This window comes from Glandiceps talaboti, chromosome 19 (genome assembly GCF_964340395.1).
Source record: "Glandiceps talaboti chromosome 19, keGlaTala1.1, whole genome shotgun sequence".
Classification (NCBI taxonomy): Eukaryota; Metazoa; Hemichordata; class Enteropneusta; family Spengelidae; genus Glandiceps; species Glandiceps talaboti.
In genome coordinates this window covers 7,502,634-7,512,398 of record NC_135567.1, presented here as the reverse complement: position 1 = coordinate 7,512,398, position 9,765 = coordinate 7,502,634, and the positions used below count along the sequence as shown (strand labels likewise).

At 33.7% G+C, this 9,765-nt stretch overlaps 1 protein-coding gene across 1 annotated transcript in view; it reads right to left on the bottom strand.

Moving 5' to 3' along the window:
• LOC144450388 (indolethylamine N-methyltransferase-like) overlaps nt 1-3,745 on the bottom strand; it is a 9,987-nt gene extending 6,242 nt beyond the window's left edge. Inside the window, exon 1 of the mRNA XM_078140991.1 lies at nt 3,706-3,745. The gene's annotated coding sequence lies outside the window, so the exon portion shown is untranslated. The remainder of the gene's footprint in view (nt 1-3,705) is intronic.
• Between the last annotated feature and the right edge of the window lie 6,020 nt (nt 3,746-9,765).

Genomic DNA, 9,765 nt, shown 5'->3' with positions numbered 1-9,765 from the left:
ATAAGGAGACAGGTAGCGAATAAGGAGACAGAAAACCCAATAAGGAGACAGTAAATCCAATAAGGAGACAGGTAGCGAATAAGGAGACAGAAAACCCAATAAGGAGACAGTAAATCCAATAAGGAGACAGGTAGCGAATAAGGAGACAGAAAACCCAATAAGGAGACAGGAAATCCAATAAGGAGACAGGTAGCGAATAAGGAGACAGAAAACCCAATAAGGAGACAGGAAATCCAATAAGGAGACAGGAAAAACCGAATAAGGAGACAGAAAACCCAATAAGGAGACAGGAAACCCAATAAGGAGACAGGAAAAACCGAATAAGGAGATGAAAAAGGAAACAGGAAACGGGAGCCAACTTCACACATCCGGAAGTACACAGACTTGTATCACATTCCATATGCATCCTTTGATAAGGACAGTTTTATTGTCACTTTACATAGTAGTTCACAAACAAATTTCCATTTCCCCTGGCATTTTGCGTACAAATAAAGAGGCAATAAAACGGTTCCTATCAAACCAACAAGTCTCTGCTGTTACAAAATGCTGAGCCAAGTGTTATTAATGCAATTCATTTGTTTACTTGCCTTGTTTGTAACAGGTTCTATTCGTCCATGGTCTGATGTCGACAGTTGTAGTTATAGCCCGCCATAGATATTGTTTCACTAATCTTTAATTATTACAATCAATATTATTAAAGTGGCCATATGGATGAGAATATGGTATTTTATTTTGGATTTTTAATTTATAAAACAATTTTATCATGGCTTCCTACTTGAAAAATTAATGTAAAACAACATTGACTAAATCAGTTACAATAACAACCATTTTTCACGTTCATCAATCATTTACAATTAATTATTGAGTTATTTTACGAACAAGGACTTGGTATAAATTGTTATTTTACAAACAAGGACTTGGTATATATTGTTGAGTTACAAACAAGGACTTGGTATATATTGTTATTTTACAAACAAGGACTTGGTATATATTGTTGAGTTACAAACAATGACTTGGTATATATTGGTATTTTGCAAACAAGGACTTGGTATATATTGTTATTTTACAAACAAGGACTTGGTATATATTGTTATTTTACAAACAAGGACTTGGTAAATATTGTTACACATTGATTTCTAAAGGAGGAAGCCATGATAAAATTGTTTTGTAAATCCAAAATCCAAAATATATACCAAATCCTCATCGATATGAGCACTTTAATACCAAAGACACTTCGCCTTTTCTCATTTTCTTTCATTTTCAGATCCATTTGAATGTTTTAGTAGTTTTGTTGTGTCGCCTGGGGTGACTATTTTTATCGAGACAAAACAAAACAAAACAAAACAAAACAAACAAAACAAAACAAAACAAAACAAAACAAACAAAACATGACACGCTGGTTACGATAGCAGTGTTTTCTTTGTAATTCTCATTTTTTATAGATTTCAATCCATCAATACATGACAAAAATAACACATTAGCTTACAATATTTGCATAAAACATGTCGAAACATTCCTGAATTGATGTCATCATGCATACTTCCAGTCCTGCACAGTTGTCAATAAGGTTCTAAGTACCGTGTAATCTCGTAAAACGTTCAACCATTTTAAAGCCGCCAAAATATAAATTAATGATAATTTATTCATATTTTCGTTGTCTTGAGAAAGTTTCTTTGGTCTATTTTGTTATAAAGTTGAATTTATAAGGTAACTGTGTACAGAAGATAGTAGATGTCAATTCATTTCATTCTTGTAATTACACCACATCAAAATACAATTACAGAAGTCTTGGGAAAAACGAGTAGCCTGTCTTAGGTAGGAAACACTTAAAGAAAGCTAATTCGTTTATGAAGATACCTGCCATTATATTAATGTAGCATCTGGTATTATAGCAATATGAGTTGTTTAAAATGTCACATGACTAAAAATAGAACGGCTGAGAGTATATTTTACATATACATGTAGTAAGATACTTGCTTATACCAGAGTTCTGCCAGTGAGTACTGATGTGTAGGCATGTTTCAACAAGTTATGTCGAATATGCGGCCTCTAACGAATAAATATACTACTTATACCATGCACGAGCCAAATTGGGCAAAATATATGGAATATACATGATATACATTATATATGCTCTGGTCGTTCTACGTCACAACAACAACGTGTGTCTCCATCACTGGTTCTGCTGTGTTCGAAATATGAGTCAAAGTGTTCAAAATTACCATTACTTTCCCTGATTTTTCTTTGATATTACTGGTGCTGATATAATTGTTATTCTCTAACATTTTTCTTCATTCAGCTAAAAAATACTCAGGTTGGTACTTCTTGTCTAGCGACTCGTAGTGATAAAGACCCCTTAGGTCACTCATATTTTACTTGGAAAGAAACATATTGGGGAATAACGTCTAAATTTTACAATTAATCACGTGATGTATATGTCTCTATCTAAAAAAGAATTCAACAAAAACGTGTTTGAACATGAAATAAAAATAAAATTATGTATTGCATAGAAAAACTAGTCATACATGGAGAAAAATATCAAACATCTGTAACATCGACAACCGCAAAACCCACAGCCACCAAATACATCAGTACTGTTGGTCCGTATTGTACAAATTCCACTTCCTTCCTCTATCAATAAAAGTTTGTCCCATCATTGTAACATGGTGTTTGTTTACAGGTACATCGCTAGTCAGAAGTTATAATAATGATAATGTGAGTTTTTATAATAGTACTTTCCCATACTGTGATAAAAGTACTTTACAATTATTACCCCTGACACATACTTTTCATAGATTACGATCCTTTCCTACGTCCTAATTTCACCGGGTATCATACAATCCATTTAGTCTATGTTAACATATCACTGACTTCATTCAGTTTACCCTTTATACCAAAAGCATGGACACAACCATAAATCAAATCTTGCCGGATATTTTAACCATTAAACAAACAAATAGCAGCAGCGATGTAGGTTCAAATCCTCAATCTGTACATTTATAGCCGGTCATTCTCAATGCGACCATCCTGACAACAATTATCACCCAACAGAAAGACTATGGAGTTTCAATTAGGTGGTATAATAATAATAATAATAATAATAATGATTATCTTTATTTATACTGGATAGTTCTTTAAGCATATAAACACTTGTCTCCCAAGAAGTCTAGTGAGGGCCATACCTCATTGGTTCAATGGGTTAATGCAGGAGGAAACCGGAGTATAACCTGCGTTGTAGAGTCAATCTGAACAACACTCTTCTTACTTACAGCGTGGTAAATTTAATCGAACCCTGAATCGGTTCAAACCCCGACTGCAGTGGTAAGAGGCAAGTGGGTTAACCACTCAGCCACATTATGTGTCACGAACTATATATACAAAATCCAGGCACTTCTAGCCCGCAGGCACAGGAAATTTTACATTATCTCGAAGTGAACTCCAGTAAACAATTTTGTGTTCGAACGTTCCTTGTTTGATATGACAGCAAAATTGATTTGTGCTCACAGTCAGATAAAATGTATGCATCATTTTCTGTGTATGTGTGTGTGTGTGTGTGTGTGTGTGTGTGTGTGTGTGAGTGAGTGTGTGTGTGTGTGTGTGTGTGTGTGTGTGTGTTATCAGTGTCGGTATTTTGTTACGTTTGTAACAAAAAACTTGTGTGAGACGTCAAAAAACATTATGGAATAATTGAAACTCTATAGTCACCCTGGTTTGGTAGTACATATTTCAGATTGTTGTCCATCTGGATCTATTCGTACAAGAGTTGATTACATATACAAATACAACATTTACTCACCTTCCGATACAGTACATTGAAACCACTGAAGGTGTGTCGTATTTACATATACCTACGTGTATTTACGTGTATACGGGGGTTACACGCTGCTTATCGATGCGCAGCGGCGGTCAAGTCACGTGATGTTTGAGGTGTATATTATTCAATAGGTTCGTTTCGATTACCCAGATTCTCACCGCTGGGGCTCTTCTACGATATCATCCGAGCCTAGGGAAACCACATTCCAACGACTCCGCGCTGGATATATCTCCGAGACTAATTACTCACTGACTATAAAATGTAAATGGCAATATAAGACGCCAGCTGTACTAGGACAATAGTTTGAAATAAATTAAAATGTAAATATTTTGTCTGATTACTTTAACAACCATGCTGAAATGGCTATGAACTATATCTTAACATATTAAGCTCCAAAGGGGTGTTTTATATCAGTGTCGGTATTTTGTGACCTGGTATATATTGTTGAGTTATTTTTACAAACAATGACTTGGTATATATTGTTGAGTTACAAGCAAGGACTTGGTATATATTGGTATTTTGCAAACAAGGTTTTGGTATATATTGGTATTTTACAACAAGGACTTGGTATATATTGTTGAGTTACAAACAATGACTTGGTATATATTGGTATTTTACAAACAATGACTTGGTATATATTGTATTTTACAAACAATGACTTGGTATATATTGTATTTTACAAACAATGACTTGGTATATATTGGTATTTTACAACAAGGATTTGGTATATTGTTGAGTTACAAACAATGACTTGGTATATATTGGTATTTTACAAACAAGGACTTGGTATATATTGTTATTTCACAAACAATGACTTGGTATATATTGTTATTTTACAAACAATGACTCAGTATATATTGTATTTTACAAACAATGACTTGGTATATATTGTTATTTTACAAACAATGACTTGGTATATATTGTTATTTTACAAACAAGGACTTGGTATATATTGGTATTTTACAAACAATGACTTGGTATATATTACTATTTTACAAACAAGGACTTGGTATATATTGGTATTTTGCAAACAATGACTTGGTATATATTATTATTTTACAAACAAGGACTTGGTATATATTGTTATTTTACAAACAATGACTTGGTATATATTGTTATTTTACAAACAATGACTTGGTATATATTGTTGGACATTGATTTCTAAAGTAGGAAGCCATGATAAAATTGTTTTATAAATCCAAAATCCAAAATATATACCAAATCCTCATCGATATGACCACTTTAATACCAAAGACACTTCGCCTTTTCTCATTATATTTCATTTTCAGATTCATTTGAATGCTTTAGTAGTTTTGTTGTGTCTTTTGGGGTGACTATTTTTATCGAGACAAAACAAAACAAAACAAAACAAAACAAAATAACAACAACAACAACAAAAAACATGACACGCTGGTTACGATAGCAGTGTTTTCTTTGTAATTCTCATTTTTTATAGATTTGAATCCATCAATACATGACAAAAATAACACATTAGCTTATAATATTTGCATAAAACATGTCGAAACATTCCTGAATCGATGTCATCATGCATACTTCCAGTCCTGCGCAGTTGTCAATAAGGTTCTAAGTACGTGTGTTCTCGTAAAACATTCAACCATTTTAAAGCCGCCAAAATATAAATTAATGATAATTTATTCATATTTTCGTTGTCTTGAGAAAGTTTCTTTGGTCTATTTTGTTATAAAGTTGAATTTATAAAGTAACTGTGTACAGAAGATAGTAGATGTCAATTCATTTCATTCTTGTAATTACACCATATCAATATACAATTACAGAAGTCTTGGGAAAAACGAGTAGCCTGTCTTAGGTAGGAAACATTTAAAGAAAGCTAATTCGTTTATGAAGATACCTGCCATTATATTAATGTAGCATCTGGTATTATAGCAATATGAGTTGTTTGAAGTGTCACATGACTAAAAATAGAACGGTTGAGAGTATATTTTACATATACATGTAGTAAGATACTTGCTTATACCAGAGTTCTGCCAGTGAGTACTGATGTGTAGGCATGTTTCAACAAGTTATGTCGAATATGCGGCCTCTTACAAATAAATATAACACTTATACCGTGCACGAGCCAAATTGGACAAAATATATGGAATATACATGATATACATTATATATGCTCTGGTCGTTCGACGTCACTACAACGTGCGTCTCCATCACTGGTTCTGCTGTGTTCGAAATATGAGTCAAAGTGTTCAAAATTACCATTACTTTCCCTGATTTTTCTTTGATTTCACTGGTGCTGATACAATTGTTATTCTCTAACATTTTTCTTCATTCAGCTGAAAAATACTCGGGTTGTTACTTCTCGTCTAGCGACTCGTAGTGACAAAGACCCCTTAGGTCACTCATATTTTTCTTGGAAAGAAACATATTGGGGAATAACATCTAAATTTTGCAATTAATCACGTGATGTATATGTCTCTATCTAAAAAAAAGAATTCAACAAAAACGTGTTTGAACATGAAATAAAAATAAAATTATGTATTGCATAGAAAAACTAGTCATACATGGAGAAAAATACCAAACGTCTGTAACATCGACAACCGCAAAACCCACAGCCACCAAATAGATCAGTACTGTATTGTACAAATTCCACTTCCTTCCTCTATCAATAAAAGTTTGTCCCATCATTGTAACATGGTGTTTGTTTACAGGTACATCGCTAGTCAGAAGTTATAATAATGATAATGTGAGTATTTATAATAGTACTTTCCCATACTGTGATAAAAGTACTTTACAATTATTACCCCTGACACGTACTTTTCATAGATTACGATCCTTTCCTACGTCCTAATTTCACCGGGTATCATACAATCCATTTAGCCTATGTTAACATATCACTGACTTCATTCAGTTTACCCTTTATACCAAAAGCGTGGACACAACCATAAATCAAATATTGCCCGATACTTTAACCTTTAAACAAACAAATAGCAGCAGCGATGTAGGTTCAAATCCTCAATCTGTACATTTATAGCCGGTCATTCTCCATGCGACCATCCTGACAACAATTATCACACCCAGCAGAAAGACTTTGGAGTTTCGATTAGGTGGTATAATAATAATAATAATGATAATAATAATAATTATCTTTATTTATACTGGATAGGTCTTTAAGCATATAAACACTTGTCTCCCAAGAAGTCCAGTGAGGGCCATACCTCATGGGTTCATTGGGTTAATGCAGGAGGAAACCGGAGTATAACCTGCGTTGTACAGTCAAACTGAACAACAATCTTCTTACTTACAGCGTGGTAAATTTAATCGAACCCTGAATCGGTTCAAACCCCGACTGCAGTGGTAAGAGGCAAGTGGGTTAACCACTCAGCCACCGACAACCCTTACTACCTCTCGCACGACATTATGTGTCACGAACTATATATATAAAATCCAAGCACTTATAGCCCGCAGGCACAGGAAATATTACATTATCTCAAAGCGATCTCTCGTAAACAATTTTGTGTTTGAACGTTCCTTGTTTGATATGACAGCAAAATTGATTTGTGCTCATTTTCTGTTTGTGTGTGTGTGTGTGTGTGTGTGTGTTTGTGTGTGTGTGTGAGTGTGTGTCTCTGTGTGTGTGTGTGTGTGTGTGTGTGTGTGTGTGTGTGTGTGTGTGTGTGTGTTATCAGTGTCGGTATTTTGTTACGTTTGTAACAAAAAACTTGTGTGAGACGTCAAAAAACATTATGGAATAATTGAAACTCTATAGTCACCCTGGTTTGGTAGTACATATTTCAGATTGTTGTCCATCTGGATCTATTCGTACAAGAGTTGATTACATATACAAATACAACATTTACTCACCTTCCGATACAGTACATTGAAACCACTGAAGGTGTGTCGTATTTACATATACCTACGTGTATTTACGTGTATACGGGGGTTACACGCTGCTTATCGATGCGCAGCGGCGGTCAAGTCACGTGATGTTTGAGGTATATATTATTCACTAGGTTCGTTTGGGTTACCCAGATTCTCACCGCTGGGGCTCTTCTAAGATATCATCCGAGCCTAGGGAAACCACATTCCAACGACTCCGCGCTGGATATATCTCCGAGACTAATTACTCACTGACTATAAAATGTAAATGGCAATATAAGACGCCAGCTGTACTAGGACAATAGTTTGAAATAAATTAAGATGTAAATATTTTGTCTGATTACTTTAACAACCATGCTGAAATGGCTATGAACTATATCTTAACATATTAAGCTCCAAAGGGATGTTTTATATCAGTGTCGGTATTTTGTGACTTGGTATATATTGTTGAGTTATTTTTACAAACAATAACTTGGTATATATTGTTGAGTTACAAACAATGACTTGGTATATATTGGTATTTTACAAACAATGACTTGGTATATATTGTATTTTACAAACAATGACTTGGTATATATTGTATTTTACAAACAATGACTTGGTATATATTGGTATTTTACAAACAAGGACTTGGTATATATTGGTATTTTGCAAACAATGACTTGGTATATATTATTATTTTACAAACAAGGACTTTGTATATATTGTTATACATAGATTTCCAAAGTAGGAAGCCATGATAAAATTGTTTTATAAATCCAAAATCCAAAATATATACCAAATCCTCATCGATATGACCACTTTAATACCAAAGACACTTCGCCTTTTCTCATTTTATTTCATTTTCAGATCCATTTGAATGTTTTAGTAGTTTTGTTGTGTCGCCTGGGGTGACTATTTTTATCGAGACAAAACAAAACAAAACAAAACAAAACTAAACTAAACTAAACAAACAAAACATGACTTGCTGGTTACGATAGCAGTGTTTTCTTTGTAATTCTCATTTTTTATAGATTTCAATCCATCAATACATGACAAAAATAACACATTAGCTTACAATATTTGCATAAAAAATGTCGAAACATTCCTGAATCGATGTCATCATGCATACTTCCAGTCCTGCACAGTTGTCAATAAGGTTCTAAGTACCGTGTAATCTCGTAAAACATTCAACCATTTTAAAGCCGCCAAAATATAAATTAATGATAATTTATTCATATTTTCGTTGTCTTACGAAAGTTTCTTTGGTCTATTTTGTTATAAAGTTGAATTTATAAAGTAACTTTGTACTGAAGATAGTAGATGTCAATTCATTTCATTCTTGTAATTACACCACATCAATATACAATTACAGAAGTCTTGGGGGAAACGAGTAGCCTGTCTTAGGTAGGAAACACTTAAAGAAAGCTAATTCGTTTGTGACGATACCTGCCATTATGTTAATGTAGCATCTGGTATTATAGCAATATGAGTTGTTTGAAATGTCACATGACTAAAAATAGAACGGCTGAGAGTATATTTTACATATAGATGCGGTAAGATACTTGCGTATACCAGAGTTCTGCCAGTGAGTACTGATGCGTAGGCATGTTTCAACAAGTTATGTCGAATATGCGGCCTCTAACGAATAAATATACTACTTATACCATGCACGAGCCAAATTGGACAAAATATATGGAATATACATGATATACATGATATATGCTCTGGTCGTTCTACGTCACACCAACGTGCGTCTCCATCACTGGTTCTGCTGTGTTCGAAATATGAGTCAAAGTGTTTAAAATTACCATTACTTTCCCTGATTTTTCTTTGATATCACTGGTGCTGATATAATTGTTATTCTCTAACATTTTTCTTCATTCAGCTGAAAAATACTCAGGTTGGTACTTCTTGTCTAGCGACTCGTAGTGATAAAGACCCCTTAGGTCACTCATATTTTACTTGGAAAGAAACATATTGGGGAATAACATCTAAATTTTGCAATTAATCACGTGATGTATATGTCTCTATCTAAAAAGAATTCAACAAAAACGTGTTTGAACATAAAAATAAAATTATGTATTGCATAGAAAAACTAGTCATACATGGAGAAAAAT